At 40.5% G+C, this 18,054-nt stretch overlaps 1 pseudogene across 1 annotated transcript in view; it reads right to left on the reverse strand.

Moving 5' to 3' along the window:
• LOC146869465 (E3 ubiquitin-protein ligase TRIM39-like) overlaps window positions 1-18,054 on the reverse strand; it is a 253,821-nt pseudogene that overhangs the window by 161,916 nt on the left and 73,851 nt on the right. The window contains exon 4 of the transcript XR_014959819.1: window positions 16,328-16,350. The product of XR_014959819.1 is annotated as an E3 ubiquitin-protein ligase TRIM39-like (transcript). The remainder of the gene's footprint in view (window positions 1-16,327; window positions 16,351-18,054) is intronic.

Below are 18,054 nucleotides of genomic sequence, written 5' to 3' on the forward strand. Positions count from 1 at the left end.
CACCAGAAAGTCACTTTTAGTGACGTTATGGTGGTGATACAGGCTTCGCCTTATTTACAAGGCAGCATTAAGCCACTTAATGTGGTTTAACGCTGCCTTGTAAATAAGGCACCGGTTCACGCTATGCTTAGCGTGAAAGAAGCGGGCAATGGGTGTTGTGGTGGGCATACCACTGTAACACCCATTGATTTTGACGCTGCCCCATATTTACAAGGGTGGCATAAATATGTGGCTGCGCCAAAATTAAGACCAAAAAACCTGGTCTTTGCCTGGCAAAACAAGGGAAACTGCTTTATTTCTCCTTGTTTTTGCTATTTCCATGTGAGCTGTGTTGTGCAGCACACATAGACACAGTAAAATGCCATTGATTGTTTATGTGAAGGAAGGTGTCCCTTCCTGCACATAAACAATCATAAAAAAAACTGACTAGTTGCAACTTCTATGTGTGCTGCCTTAAGCAGCATACATAGAAGTTACAAACCACAAATTAAAGATTGTTTATGTGCAGGAAGGTACACCTTCCTACACAGAAATAATCATTGCCCTCAGTATACCATTTCAGTGAGAACATTAACATTCCTCTAATTACGTACAACCTGTGTGTGGACTTGAACACCATTTCTTTTAATACTCTCTGTAATGAGATTTAAGCTTTGACTTTACACATTATGACGGTGGGAACTTAAAAACAATCATCTTCACACACTATCTTGGTGGGGACTTAAGCAACACAATAGTAGCACACTGTCTTTGTGGGGATATGATCATCACTATAATAGCATGCCATCTCTGTGGAAACTTGAGGATTACTGTAATTACACACAACCTCTGTTTTGACATGAAAATCATTAGCTTCACATTTTCTGTATGGGGATTTAAGCTTTGTCTTTACACACTATTTTAGTGGGGACTAAAACCCAATCATCTTTACACACTATCTATGTGGGGACCTGAACATCACTATAATAACACACTATCTCTGTGGGGACTTGTACATCACAATAATAACCTACCATCTCTGTGGGGACTTGAACACTTCTCTAATTACACACAACCTCTGCGTGTACTTGAACATCATTGGTTTCACACTCTTTATAATGGGATTTAAGCTTTGAACTTACACACTATTTCAGTGGGAACTTAAACACAATCGTCTTCACACACCATCTCTGTGGAGATCTGAACATTACGATAATAACACAGTATCTCGGTGGAGATCCGAACATTACTATAATAACACACTATCTTTGTGGGGACTTGAACAACACTATAATAACACACTATCTGTGTGGGGACTTGAATATCAATATAATAACACACCATCTCTGTGGGGACTTGAACATCACTATAATAACATACCATCTCTGTGGGGACTTGAGCACTCCTCTAATTACACATAACCTCTGTGTGGACGTGAACATCATCATGTTCACACTCTTTACAATGGGATTTAAGCTTTGAATTTGCACACTATTTCAGTGGGGACTTAAACACAATCGTCTTCACACACTATCTTTGTGGGGACTTGAACAACACTATAATAACATACTATCTTTGTGGGGACTTGAACAACACTATAATAACACACTATCTTTGTGGGGACTTGAACATCATATTCCTTGGTCCCATATGTTAATTTAGTTATGTGTTAGTTCCCTTGTCTCCTAATATTTTAAGCACTAATAAATGAGTTAAATACAGTCTTAATTGTCCTTGGGTAATCATGATGTGATATATTCTGACACATTAACATAATCTGTCTTTTGTGTCTACCCCTAGTATACATGCAGAGATTCATATATGAATAGATTATAATGTTGTTTGTGTATTATGTTGATAAATTAAACATTTAGCCATGTGCCATTAACTGTATTCAATCACAAATGGTGGTATGGACTAGGTCCTCACAAGGATGGTAGCACGTGTTCAGGTCCCCACAAGGATGGTTCTGTGCGCGCGATTAAATAACAATATATTTTCAAATTTGAAGCAGGATCCTATATCATGAATTTTTTCTTGATATTTTTCTGTTCTTAGTATGTTTTAAAAACATTGGGAAAGGTTAGTCCCCACAAGGCAGGTATCCACACATAGTCCCCACAAGGATGGTAACACGTGTATGCGTGCGCGCACCCCCGCGATTTAAAAAAAAAATTTTTTGCCTTCGGGGTCCTTCAGGGACCCCCTGACAAAGGCTAGGGGGTCAGGAACTCTCTACCCTGCCCCCTTTTCACGTTCGCCACCTTCCTTTTTCACTCTCGCACTGAAAACAAACAAAATGGCGGCCGACACTTCCTGATTTCGACCGATTCGAACGTTGACTAACATGTAACCACCAATCAGAATTACGCTCGCGCACGTTAGGGTGCTCGCACGGTGCTCGCACGGTGCGCGCACCCTGCGCGCATATAGATATATATATGCTTTTAAATGCTATTTTCTCCGGAAATACTGAACAGATTTACACCAGACCTGCAAAAGGCACTTCCTTGACCTTATGGCTACCTCTCTGCCAAATTTCAAGTAATTCTGTTCAGCCGTTCGGGCTGTAGCTGTGTCTAAAGGTCCTATGGAAAAATGCATGGGAAAAACGCGTTTTGGGACCCCCCTTTTATCTCAGCCCCCGCTTGACGAATCCCCCCGAGACTTTCAGGGTAGGAGCGGAGCGTAGCGCCCCACCTATTTTGAAAAATTCGCGAGGATTCGTCGACCGGCGCCAAAGTTATTCAAAATAGAATGTTGCGGATTTCCTATGGAAACGTGGTCCTAACTATAACTACCTACTGGCGACCGCCAGTAGGTAATATATATATATATATATATATATATTACCTACTGGCGGTCGCCAGTAGGTAGTTATAGTTAGGACCACGTTTCCATAGGAAAACCTCAACATTCTATTTTGAATAACTTTGGCGCCGGTCGACGAATCCTCGCGAATTTTTCAAAATAGGTGGGGCGCTACGCTCCGCTCCTACCCTGAAAGTCTCGGGGGGATTCGTCAAGCGGGGGCTGAGATAAAAGGGGGGTCCCAAAACGCGTTTTTCCCATGCATTTTTCCATAGGACCTTTAGAACGAGCTACAGCCCGAACGGCTGAACAGAATTACTCAAAATTTGGCAGAGAGGTAGTCCCTAGGTCAAGGAAGTGCCTTTTGTAGGTTTGGTGTAAATCTGTTCAGTAGATTCTGAGAAAATAGCCTTTGAATCAATATATATATCTGTATGCGCGCAGAGTGCGCGCTGGGTGCGCGCACCTTGCCGTGCGCGAGCGCAATTCTGATTGGTTGTTAGATCTTAGTAAACATTCGAATCGGTGGAAGTCAGGAAGCGGCGGCCGCCATTTTGTCTATCGCATAAAGAGGGGGTGATAAACAAAGGGGGAGCACTTGAAAAGGGGGCAGAGTGGGTAGAAATAGACCCAGTAGGCATTGTAAGGGGGTCAAAGTAGGACCTTGTAGGGCAAAAAAAAAGAATAATATTTTGAAAAAAAATATCGCCGAGTGCGCGCACCCTGCGCGCACCCGGAAAAAAAAATAATAAAAGAAATTTAAAAAAAATTGCATTTAAGTGTTTAGATATAAGGTGGCTCTAAAAAGAGCCCTTGTGTTTATTGTTTGTTTTTCGGTACCTACAAGTAAGTACCAACGCAGAGTCTGAGGTTCAAGAGGAAGACTCTGTTCCCTTCATCATTGAAGTGCACACCATCTCCTCTATAAATGTCTTGCATGTCGTAACGCAAGTTGTTGTGGTAAATGGAACCCATACCATAGTCACGGAGGAAAGCAGAAACAGATTTGTTGACGTGCTTCCTTGCTTTGTCAATCTGCGGACAAAATTGGTTGGACCAGTTCCACTTTTGCCTTTGGCATATGTTAGAATATACAAAGGCAGATTGAGGAAAAAGCGACATTAATTGCACAAAGGTGTCCTTAATAAGCATTTCCAAACCTACCCCAGTTAAAGTGCCTAGATCATTACCACCACAGTGCACAATAATATGGTTAGGCTGTGGGAGATGTAGAAAGGTTTTCACCAAAGGCATTAATTGGTGCCACTTTAACCCTCTCTGACCAATCCACTTGATGTCTACATTTGGCAAAGCAAGGTCTCTCACCATACCTCTTTTCTCTGCAAATTTTTCACTCCAGAAGACATAGCTGTGTCCTACAATCCACACTGTGAACATCTTCAAAGGAGATCTGGATGCACTCAGGAGGTGTAATTCAGTAGAATGGTAAAAAGAAATGAAAGACAGTTTGGAAATGGAGGCATACATATTTTTTATTAAAAAAAAAGAACTGATTGGCTGTTTCATACCATTCTACACTAAAAACTAGGCTGTATGTGTAAATTAATAGAAGCATGTTTTGTATTGGTTCAGAAAAATGTGTTACCAAAGAACAGTACTATGGATTTGCTGTAAGGTTTGAAAAGTCAAGCACTCTTGCTCTGTGGAATTGAAACATTGTGTGGCGAACTTCTGACCTAACTCCACACAGCAGTGTTCCATGAGCTGTTGCTATGGTAGCAGGCAGAAGTCAAGTTGGGGGAAGGGTACTAGGCAGAAGTCAAGTTGGGGGAAGGGTACATTTGGAAAAGGGTTGGTTTTCAAGCAATAGAAATGTGTGATTACATTTGAAAAAAAGGGGGAAGCAGTGTGATTTGAAATTAACATCTATATGTGTGGAAAAATAGAGGGAAAGATTGCCATTATCTGGTTCTGCTGAGTGGAGAGAGGTGTAGAGAACAAAGGTCCTGGCTCTGATAATGTGCTGTGGGGTTTTGAGGTTTCAGTCTGTAATGCAAATACATTCAGCATCACTAAGGCTGGTTGCCCTTGCTGGAGTGTAGGCAGTCACCCAGCATACACATGGTTTGTGGTCTGAAAATGCAGTCTGGACATGTGCATTTAAAAAAATCTGAAAAGTGGATTCATAATGTGTCAGTCTGTAAAAGTAATTTGCACTTGCCAACAAAAAAGAGCAGTAAGTGTGCATTCAAATTGGCAAAGATTTTTCGTTTTGTGACTAATGTGAAAACATGACTCTGTGTGCAAATAGGAATTACAGGAAGAGATTTGTTGCGTTTTCCTCTGGTGATTTCACAGTTGCATTAGTAGGAAAAAGGGGGAGTCTCTCAAAAAAAAAAAAAAAAAAAAAAAATTAAAAAAACCTTGGGTGCGCGCAGGGTGCGCGCACCTCAAAAAAATTTCCCAAAAAAATTTCAAAAAAAAAATTTTTTTGGTTAAGTTTATAAGTGGCTCTTAAAAGAGCCCTTGAGTTAATGGAGGGAAACAGGAAGAGAAAAACGCAAAAAATGAAAAAAAATCTATGGCCTAGTGCATGAATGCGCATCAAATTTTCTCTGAAGGAGATCAAGACTGGTCTCCCCCACAGAAATAAGTGAACCGCAATCAGTGCACCGTGTAGACAACCTCGCCAAACAAGGTGGACCAACAAGAGGTAAAGAAACAGGTGAAGGCACCATCGCAGCTGAAGTGCTCCCCTGAGCTGCCGAAGATGTGCTCGGCTGAGCTGCTGCTGATGTCGTCGGCTGAGCAGGTGGAGAGTTTTCTTCAGAAGCTCGACGAAAAGATACTGGGTGCATTTTGTCAACATGTCTTAACATAGTGTGAATGCTAAAAGAATATTTCTTGTTAGGATTCCCACGAGATAAGACTTTGTTACAAAGTACACATGTAACTTTTGGTGCATTTACCTTTTTCTCATTCTCTGGAAAAGTGAAAAACTGCCATATAAAGCTGTCTTTCTGCTTCCTGTTCCTCTGCCTCTCAAGAGTGTCCTGGTCACTGTCTGAAGTAGGTTGCTGTTCAGCCATTGTCTCTCAACAACAGAATAGCTCCTTCTCCAAAGGAATCAGAACTAATAATGAGGGGAGTAGGTGTGGTTTGGGAAGAATCTGGAACAGAAAGTACTTCAAACCAATCAAAAGTGATGATTCTTGATCACATGACTTGCCATGAGGGGATTGGGTGTGGTATTGAAACAATTAGAAACTGAAAGTAATGATAACCAATAAGAAATGTTGTTTTCTTATGTATAAACCCGAGGTGCGCGCACTGTGCAAGCTCCGAGCGCGCACCCCGTGATGACGTATGCACGAACGCGTAAACGCGCAGGTGCATACGTCATATACGCGCACCTAGCGCGCATACGTTTAACACGCGTATACGCGACCGTTATTGCGCGTAATTTTAGCGTATGCGGAAGTAAACCGCGTCGAGGGCGTAGGACGCATGCGTGCGTACGTACGTACGCATACGTACTGGGTGCGCGCTCCCAGCGCGCACCAACAAGTATATTTGCGTACGTAAATAACGTACGCCGGAATTCATAAAAAACATACGAAATAGTACTAGGTGCGCGCTCAGAGCGCGCACCCCAAGAAATTATAAATAAAAAAAAAAAAGAGGACATTAAATAATTTAAAAAATTATAAAAAAAAAATATCCAAATTGAATTATTTAAAAAAATAATTTATAAAAAAATACAGATAATATATAAATGAATATAAAGTAATTTTATTTAAATAAAAAAAAATATCTTTAATTAAAAATACATAACTTAGCTTATAAAAAACCATACAAATTCTCAGAAAAAAACATAGGTTTCAAAAACGAAATATTTAGGGATTAGCATTTAAAAAACCTTGCAAATTCACTGAAAAAACCATAGGTTTCACACACGTTATAGTTAGGAATTAGCATTTAAAAAACCTTGCAAATTCACTGAAAAAACCATGGGTTTCACACACGTTATAGTTAGGAATTAGCATTTAAAAAACCTTAGAAATTCAGTGAAAAAACCATAGGTTTCACACATGTTATAGTTAGCTGGACATTTTACTCGTAAAAAACCAATGAAATTGCCCCGTTATAGTTAGTTCAGCTAACTATAACTCGCACGCGCCCGCAATGCACTGCTGATGACGTCACATATTACATCACTCATGACATGGTCAGTGACATCACTCATGACATCACTGATGACATCTCAAATGACATCACTGATGACATCATCCTTGTGATAGAGTGGCAGACCTCCTCTCACCCTAATATAACCTTTGATACACACATTGAATAATAGAGACTAAAATTTTTAAAACAATGGACATACCAATACCAGTTACAACAACCTCTTCAGTAATTCTAAGATCCACATACACATCCACTCATTCACCAACAGTCCTATACAGTCACTCATACATGTACTCACTCATCATATGTACTCATACACCTATACATCCTGTTACACAATGCCACTCATCCATAGAGTTACTCACACACATAGTCACTCATGCTAATAAAGAATCAAACATACATTTACTTGCATACACAGTTATACACACACCACCACACTTACTTCTACAGAAACTTAAACATACTTAGTCATTTAATCAATCACTTATAGAAACACATACTTATTCATACAGGAACTCTTTCAATCTCTCACTCTCACATATACTCACTTATATACACCAATAGTCACATATACTAGTTTAAAACATATGTAGTTACTCATAAAGTCACTATTGAGACAGTCATTCACTCACTAACACAGCCATACACACACTCATCCACCCATATAGTCCTGCACACATGCTGTCTTCAACACATACAAACAGTGAGTGACTCATTCATGTTCCTATGCACTACATAATACCCCCCACCGAACCATGCAGATACTCAGACTGACACTCAAAAAACCAACTAATAACCTATATAGACACCCATGTAGCTACTCACCAACCCATGCAGCCACTTATACAAGTGAGAGACTGATACAGATATTTACATATTTAAACATTACTCACTAAGCCATGTATTCACTATGATACACTTAATCAGTCAGTTACACAATCAATTTTTAAAAAACAAATCATCCATTTAGACACTTATATACCCATTTATTCTTCCATCAATCTTGAGATATACATATATAAAACATATTTAATTTTCTGAAAAACACACATTCACTGGATGATGTCATCAGTGATGTCATTTGAGATGTCATCAGTGATGTCATGAGTGATGTCACTGACCATGTCATGAGTGATGTAATATGTGACGTCATCAGCAGTGCATTGCGGGCGCGTGCGAGTTATAGTTAGCTGAACTAACTATAACGGGGCAATTTCATTGGTTTTTTACGAGTAAAATGTCCAGCTAACTATAACATGTGTGAAACCTATGGTTTTTTCACTGAATATATATATATATATATATATATATATATATATATATATATATATATATATATATAAATATATAATTCTTTTTAATAGATAAAAGTGTTATTAGATTTTTCTTAGGCCCTAACACAGAATAATTATTAGAATTTTTCACATTTTTATAGAATACTAAAATAGCAGGAAATGAAGTGACTGGACAACCGACATCTAAACTAAAATGTAGATGTATTAAATTTTGCTTATGTAATGTCTTTCTACTAACATCCTTGTGGAACTTATTAATTGTTATCAAACCAATTTTTAATGTGAATAACAATGGAAATAACACTAATAATGTCTATGATGAAAAAATTAAAGATGTTGCTAACGAAAACTAATGAAAAGCAATCAGATGGAAGTATTTTCCATCATGATGAATCAACTGATAACTTTTCTTTAAATGTGTTTACTAAACTAACACCATGAATATGAGCGATTGTTATGTTTGCATGAAATTACCATCATCTGTCTCTGAGGGTAAAACCTACCATCATCTGTCTTTAACATATGCTGTTTCATGTAGTGTACTTAGTAGTCTATTTTACATGGAAGTTAAGTTGGAGTATCAATATACAGATATAGACTTAGTATCTTCTAAAGTCCCAATTATACGAGAACTGAACAAAGTAGAAAGTGGGAAAATGCACGTTATATGGGTGAATTTTTCCATATCACTAAACCATTAGTATGCTTACAATAATAATTGAACTTGCGGATTGCATTATGAAGAAAAACTGTTTTGGGATTTGGTAGAACACAGAAGAGAAAGTTTTCAGAAGAAAGCTGCTAAGCAAAAACACAAGAACCACCTTGGGCATTTAGAGAGGGAAAATATGAAAAGAGTGAAAAATATGCTGCAATGTCCCTGGACTGGTCAAAGAAAGGAAAGTTATGTTTGTTGAGAGCAAAGACTAACTATAACAATTATTTTATTGGCACTAGTGAATCTGAGCATACTTTTCAAATTACTGGAGGTTGGGGATTAAAAGGTAGAACTGATCCTGTTTTCCCTGGGATATATTATGTGTGTGGTAGGAAAGCCTATTACAGGTTATCTGCTCACTGGTATGGGACTTGTTACTTTGGGATTGTTTTTCCAAAGGTCTAGCATATAGACCAAAGAGATCATAGTGTCAATGAAATAAAGCAAGGATTATCACGTAAAAGGAGAGCAAGTTTTTCTGAAATAATAGGTGACTTATTTTCTGCACTAATACCATCAGTTGGGGTAGTCCTAAATTCACATAAAATTCTAAAACTATCTACAGTAGTTGATCGGTTATCAACAGATACTGCTGGTGGATTTTTAATGATTGATACCGAAATGGTGACAATAAGATCAATGGTTTTGTAAAATAGACTTGCCCTTGACATTATTTTGGCAAAGGAGGGTGGAGTCTGTGGAACGTTGAAAATACAACACTGTTGTACCTATATCCCTGATAAAAGTAAAGGGATAAAAGGCTATATGAGGAACATTACTAAGTTGCATAAAGATTTAACCCAACTGGAGGTTGACGGTGTTTGGGAGAAAGTTAGTAAGAGTGTTACAGCTGTGAGAAATTGTTTTTCAACGTTTTGGAAAAGTCTTTTGAGAAAGATAGTAATGCCAGTACTTTCGATAGCAGTAATATTTTAATAATAATGATAGCGTATAAATGTTGTAAGTGCATGAAAGGAAGAAAAATTTTATCAGATAAAAAGAATAAAAAGAGAGAAATAAAGAGAAAAAGAGATGAAATAGAACTAGAAGAGATAAATGAAGAGTATTATGATATAATGAAAAGACTAAATGAGAGGGCCATGAAAGGAGAGAAAGACACTAAACTCTAGATAAAATGATAGGTGACACTCGGTATGGTGAGTATTTATGATGGCTTCAAAAGCCATCAGACGGGGGAATTGATGGAGCGAGGATTCAAAAAGAAAAAAAAAAGAAACCCGCTTGTATCGAGTGCCCCTGTAATACGTACTAATTTTAAGTAGAAATTAGAATTAACATGCAGCTACACACCCCACATTGTGAATTTGGTTAGAGATATGCATGGAATTAATCCTAACAATACGTAAATAATCAGGTCTGTAATAATATTGTGTGTAAAACATGTTATGAATATGTTGCATGGCATATTGCATGTATATGTAGTAAAAAGCCATGACGTGTGTTGTTTTTGACATAATTATTAATGCCGCTTCTTGTTTATGCTATGCTAGGATAACTGTCAACCTGGACTAGAGTTAAGGTGGGTGGGTAACAGTGAAGATTTCATTGCCACATTATTAATAAAGGTTTTCTGTGATGGGTGAAACTTGCAGCGCGCATTAACAACGTGACTGTGTGGCTGAAAAGGCTGAACGAGCTGAAAGAACATGACACAGTGAAGGACAAGACGCTTGACAAGCAGCCAACTCCAATGAACTCCTTGTGAAAATCCACAAAATGATGAATGTATTAAAATTTGTCCTTAAGTCGATACTTTCACCTCATGAGAGAATAGGGATGTATACTGAATATGTGGGACCGACAAGACTGACAATGGGGCCAGTCAAAGAAGTATGACTTAATGATAGGGTGATCATCCACCTCACTTTTTGACCAATCCTGTAGCTAAAAGGGGTGATTTTTAGCAACTTTAGCGGGGTGGAATCTGTATGGTAAGGGTATAAAGGATAGGTGATTTAGGGGCGGGGTTAGAAACGAGGGCGGCAGATGCGGCTGCTGCATTAGGCGTGAGGAGATTGCTGATTGTCGGGTTGCAGAGAGACCTAGCTGTTCCAGTTCTATCCTTATCCTGATCTTAGAGTCTTTGATCCCTGACTCTTTGTCTGGGGGTCCCCTGCCGCTACCTAGGCCTGGGTGGTGGTTTTCCTCGCTCTTATTTTTTGGGTTGGTGTCTTTGATATTTCGAAGTTATAATCCATGTTCTTTCGTCTCTTCATCTATCTTTCCCAAATCGAGATTTGATTTATGCACATGTCAGATGTCTCTTCATCTATCTCCTCATGCAACTTATGTTGTCTTGAGATTGATTATTTGTTGACGGTTTAGAGTGTATTTTCTCTCATGAGGTAATTTTAAAGACTAATGCACTTTGAGTAAGATAAATTTAACGAATTGCAAACAATGAGTCTGTGATTATTTTTTGTCCGTTTATTATTTGAGTAACTGTTGCCTTCAATTTTTCCACTAATTGGTCCATCGACCAAGAAGATGGAAATTTGAACGAGAAGGTTTATTGTGTAGAATATGAACAGTCCAAAATTTCAACTATTGAATATGAAGTGTTAAGAAATTCGTAAACTTGACACCAGCGCCACAGGGACTTGGGTGTATGTGTATGGGCTAAAGTAAATGAAATAATTGAGTGTTCGTCCCTGCCCAAATTATTGGGTCCACGCTGGATCGATATCATTGGACAAATCAGACCCAAAACAACTAAACAATCTTCACAGTGGCCCAGTGACTGGATGATAACATGTTAAAATTCAACGGAGATAAAACACAATTTCTGGGTTGCTCCCCGGTGAAACTGCAACATGAACTCCCAGCGACATTTTGGCCATGGCCGAAAATTCGGATCCGGACCCAGCACATTCAGTATGAATTTTGGTAGTCGAAAATCGTCCCCTTGCTCCCCTAGCTTTATATGAGAATTCAGGTGTTGGTTGCCAAGCTTGCACTAAACAAAGGAAGACAGGACTCTTCAACTGAGATACTGCAGAAACTTCACTGGTTGCCAGTAAAAGAAAGGTGCATCTTTAAGGCTTTATGCATACTGCATAGGGGAGTAAATTGCACGGGACACAAAGCTCTACAACAGAAAGTTAAACTCTATAGGCCTGCATGAACCTTAAGTTCATCCCATGCTGGCCTAGTATCTGTTCCTTCTTTTAAAAAAACACAACTTGGAGGCAGAACCTTCTAGGTCAAAGGTGCTCAACTATGGAATGACCTCCCACTCTTCCTAAGAACCAACACCGACCTGTTGAGTTTTAGGAATAATATAAAAACATTTGGCCAGATGTACTACCATGACAATTTGCGACTCGCAAATTGCCCTCGATTGCGAGTCGCAATTTGCAAGTCGCAAACTGTCATGTACAACAGTGTCTGATACACTGTTTGCGATTCCCAATGGGGTCACAAATTGCGAGCCTAATCAATATTCATGAGGCACTCGCAATTTGCGACCCCATTGGGAATGGCTGGCAGTCCCAGGGATGGTGGCCTGCTGGGCTCAGCAGATCTCCATGTCTGGGACTGCTTTTAAATATAGCAGTTTTTTTTTTTAATGCAGCCTGTTTTTCTAAATGGAAAACTGAATGCATTTAAAATAAAAATAATGAAAAGTTTTCGTTCAAGTTTTTTAAGGGCAGGTAGTGGTCTCTGGGACCACTGCCTGCCCCTAAAAAATATTGTCCCCTGCATTTGCAAAGGGGAAGGGGCCACCTGGGGACCCCTTCCCATTTGTGAATGCAATACAATCCTCTTGAAGAGGGCGGTAAATTGAGAGTGTTTTGCGACCGTAATTGTGGTTGCAAAACATTCCTACATAGGGTAGAGACTCGGTATTAGGAAGGGACGCCCTTGGCATGCCCCTTCCTGATAGCGACTTGCAATTCCTATTTAACGAGTCACAAAAAAATTGCGACTCGCTGAATAGGAATTTTACATTGGCAAACCAGTTTGCGCATGAAATTTAGGGTCGTACATCTGGCCCCTGGCTCTTTCCCTGGAAATTGAGGGTTATATTAGAGTGACACAATACTAAGTTTTAATAGCATTTCTCCTCTTTACTAATAAGTTACCAGCGCCAAGATGCCCATTGGGTGATAGCTGCGCTCAACCAATGGTTAATAATAATAATATTTAGAGAAGCTGTTTGCCCTGAATTATAGGGTATCAAGAGGAAAAGCTGGGTGCCTCAATTGAGGATGATGACGCAAGATGGGTAATAAATATGCTCAAGAATAATATTGTCAGAGGACAGGATGAATTTGGGGTTCCTTTCTATAAAATATATGCTAATAGACTACTCCCCAGACTGGCTGCTCTGTTTATCAGCTGTGCAGGAAAGGGGATAGCCCCTTTAATGGGGAGGGTAACAATCACGGTCTTGCCTAACCCGTGCAGTGATAAAAAAAAAACTATGCTCGTCGTATAGGATTATTGCTCTTCTTAATATAGATGCTTAGCTGTATACAAAGCGATACCAAAGGGGATGATGGACGGAGCGTTTGAGCAAATCAAACACTCACCCCTAGTCAATTGATCTGGGTTTAATCCATCATCATTCTTTAGCACACTCCACCACCCCAGTTCAGACATGGCAATATGCAAATCAGTCTGACCCTGTGCCTCCTGGGAACAGTCCAGCCCGAACTGCCAAGCCATGTCTTTCCTGGACCGGAAACAAGCATCGTGGGACCGGTTTCGGGTTCATACCCCTAACCCTCATCAACCAGGCTATCTTGCATCAAGTGGCAAAGTGAGCAAGGGACCCACGTCTGGGCATACCCTGCCAATTTAGGGCGAACAAAGCGATACCAAAGGGGATGATGGACGGAGCGTTTGAGCAAATCAAACACTCACCCCAAGTCAACTGATCTGGGTTTAATCCATCATCATTCTTTAGCTCACTTCACCACCCCAGTTCAGACATGGCCATATGCAAATCAGTCTGACCCTGTGCCTCATGGGAACAGTCCAGGCCGAACTGCCAAGCCATGTCTTCCCTGGACCGGAAACAAGCATCCTGGGACCGGTTTCGGGTTCATAACCCTCATCAGCCAGGCTATCTTGCATCCAGTGGCAAAGTGAGCAAGGGACCCACGTCTGGGCATACCCTGCCAATTTAGGGCGAACAAAGCGATACCAAAGGGGATGATGGACGGAGCATTTCAGCAAATCAAACACTCACCCCTAGTCAACTGATCTGGGTTTAATCCATCATCATTCTTTAGCTCAGTCCACCACCCCAGTTCAGACATGGCCATATGCAAATCAGTCTGACCCTGTGCCTCATGGGAACAATCCAGCCCGAACTGCCAAGCCATGTTTTCCCTGGACCGGAAACAAGCATCCTGGGACCGGTTTCAGGTTGATAACCCTCATCAACCAGGCTATCTTGCATCCAGTGGCAAAGTGAGCAAGGGACCCACGTCTGGGCATACCCTGCCAATTTAGGGCGAACAACGCGATACCAAAGGGGATGATGGACGGAGCGTTTGAGCAAATCAAACACTCACACCTTGTCAACTGATCTGGGTTTAATCCATCATCATTCTTTAGCTCACTCCACCACCCCAGTTCAGACATGGCCATATGCAAATCAGTCTGACCCTGTGCCTCATGGGAACAGTCCAGCCCGAACTGCCAAGCCACGTCTTCCCTGGACCGGAAACAAGCATCCTGGGACCGGTTTCGGGTTCATAACCCTCATCAGCCAGGCAGTTGTATACAAAGGCACTGGCAATGAAGTTGGAGTAAACCCTCAATAAATTGATACACCTCGATCAATGCAGATTTCTGGATGGTAGACAGACTCACAACAGCATACGTAGGGTTGTCCAGTGGGCAAAAAACAAGAAGAAAGTGCTGCCAGTACTACTTCTTTTTTTGCAGAGTTTTATATAGCGCGAACTTGACCCGAATCCAATCAGGTATCAGAGCGCTTTACATAGCACCAGTTACGTTACATTAGGACACACATTCATTCTTTGTTAGGCATGGGGAGATCAAGTGATTTGCCCAGACTCACAGGATGTTCAGCGTCATTACCGAAACTCGAACCCAGTTCCCAGGTGCGGGGTCGAGCGCCCTAGCCGTAAGGCCAACTCCTCTCCCCTTGCCTTGGATGTGGAAAAGGTCTTTAACCGCGTGGACTGGCTCTTTCTGCAAGGAGTGATGTTTTGGATGGTCCTTGGACCTAACAATTTAAAGATGGTGGCAAACTCCACACAACCCTTAGTGTGGTCTGTCGCAACCTATATATTTGTGGAGTGTCTCCTGAGGGCTACCCCCGTCTCCATTACTCTGTACTCTGCACGATGAACTAAGACAAGACATTTGCCCATTATAGAAGGGCTCACATTTAGAAAAGATAAAATTAGTATTATGGTATATGCGGACTATGTTCTTCTTACTCTGGTCTCCACAGAGAAATCCTTACCAGTGGTCATAGCGAACAATGAAACAGTACAAGGATAGAAGATAAACCTGGAGAAGTCAGGAATATTGAATCTGCCCCTGGGGTATGAAACAACACATAACTTAAAAAGACAATTGTGAGCAAATGGGCGGAACGGCAAATTAAATATTTTGGTGTCCTAATTACCCCACTATGAGACCTATTAAAAACTAACTACCTACATCTGTCTGCTTCAATTAAGGAGGACATGACTAGGTGGGTACAACTCTATATCTCTTGGCTGGCACAAATAAATGTCATAAAAATAATTTTTTTGCTGAGATTCCTATACCTTTTGGAGGCATTGCCCATCCCTGTTGAAGTTGTGTTCCTAGAACAAATATAGAAACAACTTACAATGTTCATCTGGAACAAAACCAGGGCTAGGATTCCTACCATATTATTGCAACATGCCAGGCCCAAAAGAGGTATGACACGTACTTACACATGCACTATGTGGCCACAAAAATCCAAGTGATGACAGAATGGTTGAAGGGGGGAATCAGACAGACTTTGGGTACACTTGGATCATGCTGGCAGACAGCTGGCTGTGGAAATCACATAGACCACCTAAGGTATTCTTCAATAGTCCAGTGGCCACAACACTTAACGTATGGTATTAGGTGGCAACACATAGGGGGCTGGCAACATTCCCCTCTCTCTCATATGTTTAATCTTTTTTAAATATCTGTGACAAAACAAGTACCTCTCATGGAAAAAGGTTTTGAAAAACTATGCTGTTAGCACCTAATTTGAAGATGGTGATCAAAAACCTCACCCAAAAGACACAAACACACAACTAAGACTGTAGAGTGAAATAAGTCATTGTAATGGTTCTTCGATTTTTTGTATCTTGTGAGCTGTTAATGGAAAATATACACATACCTTCTCAAGGTGCTCTTCACATCCTGGGGAGAGAAGCACAAGCAGGTCAACATAGAACCAGCAGAGTTTATGTTCACAGCAAAGTTTATATTTTAAAAACACCACTCACAAATTTACACATATAAACATATATATTCACTAGTGCACACATTTTTATAACCAAACTTCATAGGTAAAGCGCGAGGCACAGATTTACTGGATTCAATTATGCATGTGTTCGATGTAATAAGAGTCTAGAACCAGATACCAAGGTACACTAACAACATCGAAAGTCTTTCTTCAAACTAGGATTAGTTCTGAAAAGGAAATCATTGTACAGAAGTGGAATATCTTCTGCATGTTGTGTGATGGGCAACACCACAGGGCTCCAGGACTCAGTACAGAGCTGGCACCTCTTGTTCTGGGCACAGGAGCAGTGACTCCCCTCCTCGCTGAGATATATTAGGGTCTTATGAGTGAAAATACATTCAGTGGAAGCAGTAGGGTATACAAATGTTTACATTAGCCATATGAAACCCAGGTCTGTTGTGGTACTCTTTATGTATATAAACCAATATCACTGCAGTAATCTGGGGTCAAAGAACACAAGGCAAGCAGACACATGGAGCAATAATCCCCAGGCCACAAAACAGACAACAAATGTAAATGTATAAAGCAATTAGATTCTCAGGAGTAAGACCAATGGTTTGGCATTCTTAAACGCAGACATCTGGTAGGGGAAGAACACAACCTCTGGGAGGAGGGAATCTTTTGTATGTATCACAGAACATGACCTCTTGAAAAGAAATATACATCTTTAGTTAATGTAGAAAATATGTAGACATGCAATGGCTTGAATGAATGAACTCCTTTACTTCTGAATCTGTGCCAGGAAAGGGTTCAATATCAAGACCACTGGACACAAGGGGCCAGACAGTACTGACTGCCTACTCTGTCTGCTCAAGGTCTCTGGCTGTTCTTGGTAATATTCAAGATGTACATGCATGTCCCACATCCCCTCTGCATGAAGCATGCACCAACAAAAAACTGCTGCTTGTTTGTGCCCTTCGGTCTTATAGGTGTTGATGTTGAAGGCCTCATAGCTCTCAGTCACCACTAAGCCGGACTCACAAGAGTTGCATAAGCTGTTCCTCTACTCCAGGACATAGAAATGTATTCTTGTCTTTCTTCTTTCTTGCATGGCTCTGTGTGGGCCAACCTCTGTTGAATCAGGCACTCTCAATCCTGAAAATCACTGACTCCTTGCAGTAGTTTTCAACTAAGTTCTCAATGCTTTGGGGCATTGCATCAATCACTGCAGTTGCTGCTTTTGGTGCTCTCTGTCTCAGGCTGATGCCCTCAGGAAGTAGACACTGGCTTCTCGTAGGAAAGTACCAAAGCAAGTGCAAGGCTCAAACTCTATCCTTAAGATCTGCGAAGAACCATTGCTGCGGATAGCTCAAGGAGGCCACACCACCATGGTTCTCCACTAATAGTTTGGGAGATCCCTTTAATCAGGGGTTCTTAGCCTGTGGTCCTTGGACCATGGGAGTCACAATGCATCTTCAGGGGGTCCATGGCTGTGTAGAAAATTAAATAATAGTGACAGAATAATAAACTATATATACTCTGCAAAGGTGAAGGAGATTGATATTGTAGGCTAAAGATTAGGTTTGTGTCCTTTTACTTATTCGTGGGAGCCCAGCAGGTGATGCAAAAGAGAATCTAGAATGAACAATTTAATTAAA

This window comes from Triturus cristatus, chromosome 1_1 (genome assembly GCF_964204655.1).
Source record: "Triturus cristatus chromosome 1_1, aTriCri1.1, whole genome shotgun sequence".
Classification (NCBI taxonomy): Eukaryota; Metazoa; Chordata; class Amphibia; order Caudata; family Salamandridae; genus Triturus; species Triturus cristatus.